The 12,625-nt window shown below is 46.3% G+C and overlaps 1 long non-coding RNA gene across 1 annotated transcript; it reads left to right on the forward strand.

Annotated features, from left to right (window-relative positions):
* Positions 1-219: 219 nt before the first annotated feature.
* Positions 220-3,784, forward strand: LOC123023474. The gene is made up of 3 exons (XR_006414748.1): positions 220-643; positions 1,468-1,967; positions 3,591-3,784. It is a non-coding gene; the product is annotated as an uncharacterized LOC123023474 (long non-coding RNA).
* The last annotated feature ends 8,841 nt before the right edge of the window (positions 3,785-12,625 follow it).

A 12,625-nucleotide genomic window follows, 5' to 3' on the forward strand; every position in this document is an offset into this window, starting at 1 on the left:
TTCTCCAGCATCTTGGTGGTGACAGAAAGGACCGCAGTCCAAAGCTGGGGTGACCCACCGTGTGCAGGAGCAGCAGCGAAGGCCAACCCTTCAACTGTCTGGGTGCTGAGTCGGTGGAATATGAAGTTCTCCTTGAACTTGGCAATTCACCAGCAGGCCGTGCAGAGATGTCCAAGCTTATGTAGGAAGTGCACATCTTGCTGCTCTGCTCAGCACACCATGTCGCAACAGTGCTAATTTTGCGTCAATGAACTGAAAGCAAAATTCAGTAAAACTGGGAACAGAAAGAGATACAAGCCCCAAGTTCCATGTACTAAGCCATAGCCCTTAGACGTGTTGATGCAGAAGTAAACCCCATCGAGTTGATTTGTGCTTTCCCTTCACAGTCACTGGATCACAGTCTAAAACCAACCCAATAAGAATTCTAGTCCTCGTGAATGTGCAAAATGCTCATGGGCAATGCCCAATATTTTCCTCTTCAAAGGCTCCAGCTTTCTGGCATCAGAAAGTCCCACTGACAATCAGAATTCACATCCCTCTTTTCCCCTTTAGCAGATGACAAATACTTTTCTCGGCCTCCTCTTGATTATACCAAAAAAGAAAAGAGGGTGATGACCGACCGACTTCAAAACTCCATTTAAATGTAAATATTGACCTTCAACTTTTCTTGAACATGTTGAAATGAACTGCTGCAGCTCCAACAAGCAAAGAAATATGTAGCACCGAAAATAAGCTCGCCTTCAGAGTCACAGCTTACGTTGCTCTGGTATCTGCCTTAACGCACCCTCTGTGTGGAGAACAACAGACTGTTGTGAGAGATAAAGGCACCCCATGGCCAGTCTCTATATTAAGCATGTGTCAGTGAAATCCCCCCCACCCCCAGTATCCCATTTCCTCATCTGGAGGGACACATGCTCCAATGTCTCCTAATCCATGTCTCCATTTTGCAGATCTTGGATGCATGAGAAACTTGCATCACAAACTTGTAGGCAGCAAAACTAGCGACTGTTCCCACCTGTATGAACAGGGTCTGCATCAGTAGATTCCGGGAGATGGAAGGCAGGGAGAATACCTATCTTTGGAACTTTGCTCCCCATATTTGGAACTCCCTCCATAGGGAAATTCACCTGGCACCGGCTTAATTTTTATTTCAGTGCCAGGCGAAAACATACCTGTTTAGGATTCTGTTTAACATTTAGCCTGTGTGCTGTGGCCCTTCTTAATTGCTTTTCTAGATGTTTAATTTGTTGTGTTTTGTTTGGTTTTAATCTGCTTTTACTCTGTTACTGTTTTATGCATTGTAAGCCACCTAGGAAGGCCTCCGCAATTACAGGCAGCCTATAAATACATGTAAATAAATAAATACTTATGAACCGTGGATGCTTCCAAACGTCTGCTTTTTGCTGCCAGCTTTTCCTCCCTGATGTGCTAGTTTTCTACACGTGGGGATTCTCTTTTTGTCAGCAGAGTTCAGTGAGCACCTGCCTGCAACTGGAAAAAGTGCAGCCCAGGTATAAGCTTGCCACCTCGGTGCGAACGGGATCTGCCAACAAAGACTCCACTGCAAAATCCAACCTCGCGCCAGTCTGAATGCGAACTGACAGCAACCCATCGGCCTCGGCAGATGTTGAATGAAATTCCCTGCCTGGCTGTCAGCAGCCTGGGCACATTTTGACAGCTTGGGAGCATCCGACTGTCCTCCAGCAATACGGCTTTCATGAGAGAAACAAACACTAATATCTGAAAGGAAAACCGTTCAGCAGCTCACTCTTGTCTGTTCTCAGGCCCTCGGAGGCAGGCCCGAGTCTCTGTCTGCACACTTTAATTCTCCGAAAGAGCAGCGTGACCTCTGCGGCAAATGTCTGTGTAACATTTGCAGAAGAGATCCTCCCAATATCAAAAAAGGCCACAGCCGAGTTCCTCTCCGGCACAAGAGAAGTGATGCCCTTTGCGGCATGCTTTAGAGGGTGATTACAGCCAGCAGTGCCAGGCATTCAGATGCTGCTGCTCCAGCCCGTCTCTGAGGGAGAGAATCAAGGAGCTAGGAGGTACCTCACAGGTCATCTAGTCTGACCCCATTCCGATGCAAGGCCCTAAAAGGGCTGTTCTGTGTGTGGTGCAATCAGGCTGTTTGCAAAGTGTTATCTTCTCCCATGAGTAGAACTAGAACCCAGGGCCAGTGCAGGGCATAATTTCCTACACTTCCTGGCAACACCTCTCCATGGTTTCGAAAGGACGTTTGCTCAACCCATGCTGAAGTGCTGGGGGCTGATCGGGGGACCTTTGGCTCGGAAGGTGGGGGCTGTACCCCGAGCTACAGCAAAATATGCTTTTGTCCCATACCCCCAGGTCATCTCCAGGAGTGAATGCCTTCCCAACCAGCCGGTCCTTGACAGTCCAGCTGAGCCCTCATAACACTGGACATGAAAAGGATGAATGCAAAGAGCTGAAACCCAAATGGGTTGATATATACACAGTACAGATGTACATTATGGAGAAAGCAAGTTATATAAGTGTGTTGCGTAAAGCAGCATTTATCCTGGTGCTATAATGACAGGAAAAATTGTCCGTGCTAGCATATCAGCAGGAGGCCCCTCGAGAGAGAGACGACACTGCAGCTTCAGAAGTCCAGCCACTGCTTCTGCAAATACCCGCTCAGAGAAAAGCCATGCCTTTTGTTGCTGCCCAGTGGATCCTAAACTCAGCAGGGAGGTCTGTGTTAATCCCCGTCTTCCACCCATGCCAAGCTGGGTGCTTTGACTTGCACCTGTGGTGCTGATCAGGCAGGACCTGAGGACTAGCACCTTGTTTCCCATCAACCATACGAGGATGGGACCAAAATGCAGCCGCACCAGCTTGCCACATGTTGAAGTGGCACATGGGGCTAGCCAAGGGCGATGCTGCAAAAGCTTCGTACCCAGTGCCTGAAGTTAACCGACTCGACCTCTAGCAAGAGATGTTTTTGCATGTGAGGAAGGATTCCTTGCATCCAGTCTGGGTTTGACCGTGCTATTCTGCTGCATGGAGTCACCCAGATAAATGTAGCAGAATGAAGCAGCAAAAATGTCTAAGCTGGCAGAGGGGGAAGGAACTAGCCCAGCTCCTCAAACACACCTCTGTGCCTTCCACCTGGATGCAGCCAAAAGCTGCTCCCTCTTGCTTTGACAACTTGCTTCTGTGTAAAACACCGTACCACTCCCAAATGCACTCATTCCAAGATCCTTGAAGGCTCAGATCCCTATTTTGTAAATTGATCGCAATAATACAATCACAGAATGTTGAATCTGGAAGGGAAACGGAAGGTCATATGTTCCACCCCGTTTTCTCAGTGCATGAAACTTGCATCATACAGATGACAGAAAGACTTCTGGTTAGAGGCTTCTGGTGGGGAAAAGCCCTTCCCCAGAGGCAGCTCCACCACCAAACAGCTCTTAACGCCCTAATGCTTACTTTTTATAATAGGATTCTGCCTTTTTATAATAGGATTCGCAGAAGCAAACCTGCTTCATCTGTCTTGGAAGCCGTCAGACAGTTGAAAATCGCAATCGTGCTTTCCCTTAACCTCCTGTTCTCCACGGTTTTCAATGCAGCTCTGATCTTCCTCACTATCCCTTGGACACCCAAACCCTTGTTTGACTTGGCCGACTCAGTTTCACACATGCAGTTTCCACTCTGGCGTCCCGGTAGCAAGCTACCTGCCCTCAGCAAGATACCTTCTCACCTGTCTCTCTCCAAGGCCACTTGGGCCCATGAGGAAAAGAAGGGGTCCATTTCCAGGGATGGCTTCCCACTAGAATCATCTTCCCCTAGAAGTTCCTCAGGTTGCTTCTTTGCAGCAATCCAGGAAGACTCGGCAAAGCATGTTTTCATTAGCCTTTCTGTTGCCCCTGGCCGAAGCGTCCACTGGCGATTTGAACTGAATTTTCCTCGAATTTGGTTTGGTTTTTAAAATCTTTGACACAGCAACGGAAGGGTTTTACCCTCCAAGGCAAGCCAAAAAAGCATTTAAAATTAACATGTCAATACAAATAAAGGTACCTCTCCCATGTGCACATGTGCTTGCACGGAGCACTTGCTTTTTGCAATGAGCTTTTAATTTGCTTCATCTATCTGACCCCCTTCCCATCATCCAAGGAGCAACGAGAAACAAATCCCAGCCCAAAGTGCCTGCCACATCCTGAATAGCACCCCCTCTCCCCCCACCTTGCCAAAGGGTGTTTGATGTCAGCCTCTACGTTTTGCCAAACTCAAGGATGGCTCCCGTACGAAGATCGCTGCAAAAGCCAGGAGGGAACTGAGCTAATTAACCTATAAAGAGGATTTGGACTGTCCAACACAGAGGCAGACATCTCTAAGCCATCATGCACACGCCTCTGCCACCTTTAAAGGAAAAACAAAATAATTCGCCAAGAGCTGGGCCAATATTAAACGGATGCTCGCGTCGGGCAAAGTCACATCTCGTGATGCTACTAGAACGCAGCTGGTGCATAAATAACAACGCATCACAGCAGCGCTGGCAAGGCTGCGCGGCTAATTAATGTGTCACGGCTTGGCAGATGTGTGGCGCAGAAGCCCGCCCCCTGCTGGCTGATCTCAGAGCAGCTGTTTGTCCTGGCTTTCCCTTGTTCTAGCTTCACACCCGCACGCTTATTTTCTGATTGTGGCTTTTTATCCAGGGTTAAACCCCAGGCCAGTGATCACATGTTATCGGCTGGCATTCAGCAACTCAAGGCTGGGCAAGATAGCATTTTGGGGAAGTGCGCCGGAGAGAGAGAATTAGGACAAAGCAAGCCGGATATTGCTGTTGTTGTCGTGAGCCATCAATTCGTCTCTAACTTATGGTGGTTTGTCTCTAACTTATACGAAGGCCCTTCCAAAGCTTCCTTATCCATGCCATCCTGGCTTAGCTGTTCCATTAGGAAGTCAACCTCTCTGTTTTTTCGTCTTCCTTCTTCTTCTTTTTCTGCCTTTAACTTGCAAGGGTTATTTATTTATTTATTTTATTAAAACATTTTTATGCCGCCCCATTCGCCGAAGCCTCGGAGCGGCTTACAACAATAAGTTAAAAAATAATTATAACATTAAATTAAAAAATATAAACATTAAGTTAAAAATACAAAAATACCAACATAAAATAAGCTGCCCTGGCCAGATAAAATCCAATAATATTAACAATTAAAATGCCGCTTAAATAAAAAGGTCTTCGCCTGGCGCCGAAAAACAAATAACGACGGCGCCAGGCAGACCTCTCTGGTTATGATGGTACTCTGTAAATATTTGAAGGATTGTCCCACAGACGGTGGAGAAAATGTGCTTTCTGTCACTCCAAAGGCCCAAGTTTCCAGTTTCAAGTTGTGGAAAGGGGGCTTTTGAAGAACTTTAAGAACACGTCAGCATGAACTGTTTGATGGTGAAAAGATGTCCTTGGTAGGTGGCAGAATCCCATTTGTTTGAGATTTTCCAACAGAGACATGGGCCACCTTCTCAAGGAGGTTAGAATGAATGGATTCCCCCACATTTGGAGAGTCAAGATGATCCTTCAGGTGCCTTCCAACTCTGGGACTACAGAAGAGGTCAGGCCTCTTTCAGCCCAAGGGTCCAATTCCATTGCAGGAAAACTCTTGCAGGCCATATTTCAGTCTTGGATGGAGTTAAAGGCAAGAGAGATGGGGCCAAAAGCCGTGGGACAAACACCAGAAATACCAGTCTGTTTTGGCTTAAAGCAGATACATCTAGGAACAAGGCCTTAGGAGAGCTTTTTCGAGCTTTCAAGAAGAAGTTGGGAAACCAACAATTAACCTGTGTTGGTGAGAAGTGGGGACAGCCCAAAAGGGACCTCAGTATTGAGGAACCCCAGAGGACTGGATTTGGTTCCCCAGCCCAAGTTTCCTCACTTCTACTTCTGAGGAGAGGGACTAGAAAAACAGAACCAGTGTTCCTGAACAAGCACCAGAATCCACATCACCGAACAAAAGCAGTCGATCCTGAACAGACCCAAGAAAGCTTTCCTTCACATAATGCATCACCTGTTTATGAACTTTGCTGTCACAAGATGTGGTTGATGGTGCTAGCAGAGGATTACAATGCTTCATGGAGGTGATGAACCAAGATAGAACCTCAGCATTCGGGGCAGTCTACCCCAAATAACAATGGCTCTTCCTCCCCACTGCAAGATGTCAGATGGAACCCAAGTGTTGATTCAGTACCCATCCAGAATGTCTGAACACAGATTCTGTTTCTCACAAGAGGTGTCTTTTTGCAAGACTTCTCTCTTTATTGAAAACTTTTCTAGACAGTCCGTTACCGAAGTCTCAGGATGGTTTAACAATGCAAAACGTAAAATAAAGCACAGCATCCTAAAACTCAACTGACAATAAAACCCCAATTAATCTTTCTCACAATCTGCGAGCTAGGATTTTAAAAATGCAGCTTCCAAGACCTTCTGAGGAACTGTCAGCTTTTAACATGAGAGAAACTATAAAATGGTGATTATATAAGCACCAAAGGGCTTTAATTGGCAATGGATATTAGGCAGAGAGAAGATGCAGCCCTACTTTGGTACTGAGGCCTTAATTACATGAAGAGTGGTTTCAAGATGGCTGTTGGCTATGAAGGGGATAAAGGAAGAATGGACAGACTAAATCTCGCCTTTGCACCATGGAAGATTGATTGTGTCATTAATACTTCATACTGCAGTAAGGCCAATTTGTCTATTTACGGTGACAGTACAGAGAAAAAGAGAGAGGCAGTTTCCATCCCAGTATGTGGGGATGTCACAGACCACGGTGGAGCATAAAATTTAACCCTGGGTGCTTTGCTTTATTGACTGTTCTCAGCAGGAAAGAAATATGCATCCACAACAGACCATTTCTCCTTCTCCAGCTTTTATGTTTTTCTAGACGGAGCCAGTTGGACAGTCTAGCAATTGCAGAAAGCAAGCAATGGTGCTTATTTTAAATATCAAACATTGCAAGACAGGAAGGAGGAAGGAAAGGAGAAACTCTTGTTTAACACCCATCTTTGGAAACATGAAATCTTTTATTGGGCCTTCCTTTATTGGGCTCACAATATCACATGCCTTCCAGGGGCTCGTGCTCAGTGCATTAGAACATTCCCAATAGATGGCTATCCAGGACCCACTGGAAATGCTCCAGCAAAGAAAATACCCCAGCCCTGCCCCTAAATAATTGAGACCACTGTCCAGCTGCTCCTGCACTCAAGCTACTTCTCCTAATGTTCAGTCAACATTTATTCTCCTGTAACTCAAGTCCCTTTAGATCTGGACCTAACTCCAGGGCAACAGAGAACAAACCTTCTCTCCTCCTTGTGGAACTCCTTCTGGAATGTAATGAGTTCTTTTGACATTTCTCAATCTTCTCTGGGCTTAGCATACCCAACTTCTTTCAACCTTCCACCCTAGACTTTGTTTTCCATACCACTGACATTATCCTCATCCAACGTTCTCCTTAGATTTTATAGTCCTCCATTACACTCAACGGTTGCATTAGACCCTGTGCCCGCCCCGCCCCCCATGCAAGAAAAGCCTCATTACTTCTGCGCACCTGAACGGTGTTTCGGAGACCAACAGAGAGAGGCTTCTAGTCGGAACCTCAATCTGGCTCTTTAAGCTAAGTGAGTTATTTCTAGAGGGTCGTCACGGAAACTGGGACCTTCTGGGCCAAACCAAGGTCAGAGGAGCAAATACATCCATTTCCAAGCATGCCTGCAAATGCTGTTCTTTCAAATGCCCCCTCCACTATTTATTTTATTATTTATAAAATTGGTATGCTGTCCATTATTTGCGTCTCTGGACGGCTTACAACATAAATCAGAATAAAATAGATAAATTGACTATTCCATGCTGGCTAATAAAATACAAACAATAAAATCCAATTTCCATTAAAGCATATTAGAATATTGATTAAATAAAAAGGTCTTGACCTGGTGTTGAAAACCATACAGTGACATATCCTAGGAAAAACTTATCCTAGGTAGGATGGGGCACAAATTGCAGAGAAGCTTGGCACTAATACCGGCAAAGGAAATTCATTAAAATGCTTTTGCCTGCCAAAAGACCCAGCCTATAACCAAAAAACCAGCAAGGCCAAAGGATCCTATTAAACAACCGAAGGGCATCGATGGGAGTATGAGCCCCAGGCTATCTTTCATTTCTGCAAAGCAGATCTAGCAAATTTGGGTTGAATCCAAATGAGAAGTAAAAACGGAGACATTCAATCCCTCAAAACACCTAGGAGTTTCATCTGTTTGCCCTTCCAGAAATGGATTTGTCCTAGAGGACTAGGAGCTCCAGCAGTTGTTAGACTTAAAATCCTCCCCAGCCAAAAAAAAAAAAAGAACACATGCATATAACTATACATGCAAGAAATATCTGTTTTTTGGGGGGTTTTCCCCATATTACATCCCCATGGAAGTGACCTGATTGAAATCAGTTGCTGCTTCTGGGAAATAAAACCACTCCAAAGATGTTAATCCATCTTTCTGTGTCTGAATTTAGCTAGTATGGAATGAAGCAGCAACTGCAAGAAATATAATTTGGGTTGGGGAGTGAAGATAAAGGGTTACGTTTGCAGAACCATGAAAATATGGAAGAAACGCATAAAAATCCACTGTTTGGGAAAGATCACACAACTTTCTTATTTAAAACTTTTCCAGACTGTCCCTTGTTGAAGTCTCGGGACAGTTTAACAATACGAAATGTTAAATAAAACACAGCCTCCTAAACATTCAACTGACAATAAAAACCCCAATTAAAACAATCAGATCTTACAATATACCCAGCTCTACCTCTCTTTTTCAACCAATCCAGGTGGCTGTACTGAACCGGTGCCTGGCCGAGGTAATGGGCTGGATGAGGGCCAGTAAACTGAAGCTCAATCCAGACAAGACGGGGGTCCTGCTGGTAGGTGGTTCGAGTTCCTGGGTAGGTGACTTGGATCTTGTCCTGAATGGGGTTGCACTCCCTCTAAAGGACAGGGTCTGCAGCTTGGGAGTGCTCCTCGTCCCGGAGCTGACTCTGGAAGCTCAAGTGTCGGCGGTGGCGAGGAGCGCTTTCCATCAGCTTCGGCTGATCCATCAACTGCATCCCTACCTGGAGAATGACTGCCTGGAGACAGTGACGCATGCATTGGTTACTTCCCGGTTGGATTTATGTAACGCGCTCTACGTGGGACTGCCCTTGAAGACAGTCTGGATACTTCAGATGGTGCAAAATAGAGCAGCCAGGTTGCTGACGGGGACTGGGCATTATTCTCATATAACCCCAGTCCTCTACCAGCTTCACTGGCTTCCCATCAAAGTCCGGGCTCAATTCAAGGTGTTGGTAATTACTTATAAAGCCCTTAACAGCTTGGGACACGGATACTTGAAGGAATGCCTGCGGCCATATTTGCCCTCCTGCCCTTTGAGATCGGCAGCAGGGACTCTTCTCCGAGAGCCTTCAGTAAGAGATATCAGGAAGCAAAGTACCCGGAGGAGGGCCTTCTCTGCGGTGGCACCCCATCTGTGGATGCACTCCCCAGAGAGGTCCGCCTGGTGCCGTTGTTATTTGTTTATCGGCGCCAGGCCAAGACCATTTTATTTAAACAGTATTTTAATAATCTTTAATATTTATAGTTTTAATTATGCAGCCAGTGTGTTTCCAGTTTTAATTGTAATTTTATTTGTTTTATTTATTTGTGTTGTGAGCTGTCCCAAGGCTGTGTAGCAATGGGGACGGCATATAAAAACTTAAAAAAAAAATATTGGGAAAATAAAAAGGTTTTAGCCTGGTGCTGAAAAGGCACCAGGCAAACCTCTCTGGGCAGCGAATTCCACAATCGGGGTGCCACCACAGAGAAGGCCCTTCTCTGGGGAGTCACCCTCCTATGCTTCTTCAGGGAGGGCACCCGGAGAAGGGCGTCTGCCCCAGATCTTAAGGACTGGGCAGGCACATATGGAAGGAGATGCTCCTTCCTTCCTTTAGACTCCTTACTTAGAAGTCCTACCAGTCTCTAGGAATGTGTCTTGGCAGCCTTGGTCAGAATGCAGCCAGTTCTCTTTCTGCATCTGGTGGTCCTCCTGTCCATCCATTGAGTGGGACCCTGAAGCTCTGCCCCCAAAATCCTTCTCCCCCAGAAGCACTAGAAGACTTTTCCACTGTCCTGAGGCTTCCTCTTAGGCTGGACATGCCCATGGTGGGCATGTCATGAGGGGAGCCAGCTGGAGCCAGGGGTCAGACTAGATGGCCCAGGAGACTCCTTCTGACTCGCTCTGTTTCTGTGTTTCTTCCTCTCCGTGGCTCACTTTTGCCCTCTATCAGCTTTTTCTTCTTGTCCAAGCCCTCCACCAACAAGCCAGCCTCTCCCCTTCCGTTGCTTCTAGACTCAGTCACATTCCCAGCATTAGCTGGGTTTCTGCCTTGCTCCAGCTCCCCTCCCCTTGTGGCCCCCCGAATGCACTTCACCTTCCCAAAGTTGACTCTGCCTGTCCCCTGGGCTGCCCCATCTGGTTCTAGATGCTGGACAACCCCACCACTGGCCCTATAACCACATCCTTGGAAGTGTCAGGTTCATCTGCCCCAATTTAGTGTTCCCACTGGCTGCTCTCTGGTGTTTTCTTATTACTTTGATTTCACGTGGTACTAAGGTTCATCCTACTGAGAAGATGGAAGGGGATATGGTGGTACTTGTGAAAACTCAACAGGGCGTCACAGAGAAGGCAAGAAAATCTCATTCTGTCCCACTCCAAAGGCAGCTCACTCTAGGTCCAGTGGGCTTGAGAAGATTCCTGTGGAGCATTTGGAGAAAATTTTAGCTTTTAAATGGGAAGAACCATTTAACCATGGGACCAATGACTTAGCAGGAGGCAGAGGCAAGATAACTTGACTTCTTGCCTCAAGGAGAACGTCACCTTAGATGCCACCTCCTCAACGCTATGAAGGAGAGTTGGACATAGCAAAGCACAACCAAGCTTTTATCGGGTGTTACCAATGCTGCTTTCAGTGCCAGGTGGGGAAAACCTGGGTAATAGGACCGGACTATGTGGTCAGGTATGTGTGATGTCATGACACTTTCTACTATTGTTTCTGCAGGGCGATCTCTCCCAACACTATACCGCTAGCAAGCCTGTGATACTTCAGACTGTGAGGGCACACCTAACAGAACACTTCACCATACAAAAACATCTCCCAGCACATGGAAAGCTAGGCAGTCATGCTCGTTTTCCACATGGAGGGAAGGCTGATGGAAAGGAAGTTGATCAGCTGAGGAAGGTATCATGCCCGGAGCATTTTGACAGAACTGGAAGCCAAACATGGGCTCTCCACCAAAAAAATCTCCTCCTGTCGGAGCTAAGAACCCAGAACAGTAGCGGCAACAGCACAGAAAGTGGGAGGCACCACAAGATTATTACAGAGGAAGAAAAAATTTTCACTCGAGAAGCCAGAAGAGTTCAGCATCTGCTCAAACACCCAAGCCAGAACTCTTTCCATCTTTATCACCATAGATACACAGCTTTGAATCTTTGTAGCTGTCCCTCAGCGGAGGCAGTTGCCTGGGGCAGTGTGAACTTCAATGAGAATCTGTCAGTGTTGTACAAGTTGTCAGAGGACCAGGAGGAATAACAGTCGAAGCAGCAGAAACAAAGTGAGCGGAATCACATGCCTCACCTTTATATGCATTTATAATCATTATCAGCAAGCCAGTCTTATTTTAGATGGCCATTTCATCAGGGTTGAGAACTGTGCTCTTTTCAGTGGTTCATGCAAAATATGTTAATGGTGCTACATAAATAATATGCATAAGGAAGCCAAAAAGTGCACCACCAAACAATGGAAGCATCACAACAGTTCCTTCAAAACCAGTCAGGCTTCTCAGAAGACAATGCTCATGAGGACTACTATCACAAACATAAGTACACAAGCAAAGCAACTAAGCAGGATTATACAGGGGTCTTTTTATTCAACCAAGCAACTGCCTGAAGGATCTCACAAGTAGGATACAAGCACAATACTCCCTGCTGCTCAACCAACTTGGCCGGGGGTCAGAATTAAGTGCACTGTCTTCAAACTCATTACCAAGTCAGGACTTAGTTAAAAAGAAAAAAGAAAATGAGCGGCAGATCCAGCGAGACTGACAAATCCCAGTTATGGAACAACCAGTTTGCTGAAATGCACCCATAGGAAAGCAGGGGAGGTTCTCTGGTCCGAAGCTGATGGCTTAGAATTATTTTAGCCGATCACCCCAAATTTATTCTTTAATTCTTGATTACGTATTTGGTAGAGGAAGGATTACATGTGTAAGCTGGCAAGTGTTTGGGTGAGTGGATGTGCCCAATTCACCCAGGAGGCAATGCTCCAGAAGTTAATCCACATCTGGGCTGCAGCCCTGGAAGCCAAAAAGGTTGTCCACTCACAGCCTGGACCCAAGCGGAGAAGGCCTGGCTTGCTAGTTTGGTAACAGCTCCCTTCCCACATTCGTGAGACTCTGCTCCGGCTGCTCAACCATCTGGTGGTACTAAGCTCTCCTTGCTACAGGTCAGTCTTCTTATGGGGTGGAACAGCAGGTCTTCCACCCCAAGGCCAAATGTCATCTCCAGAAAGCTCTCATGTGCCGCTTTCCAATGGCAG

The sequence above is a fragment of the Varanus komodoensis genome, unplaced genomic scaffold (genome assembly GCF_004798865.1).
Source record: "Varanus komodoensis strain SLA01 unplaced genomic scaffold, ASM479886v1 scaffold20_1, whole genome shotgun sequence".
NCBI lineage: Eukaryota > Metazoa > Chordata > Lepidosauria > Squamata > Varanidae > Varanus > Varanus komodoensis.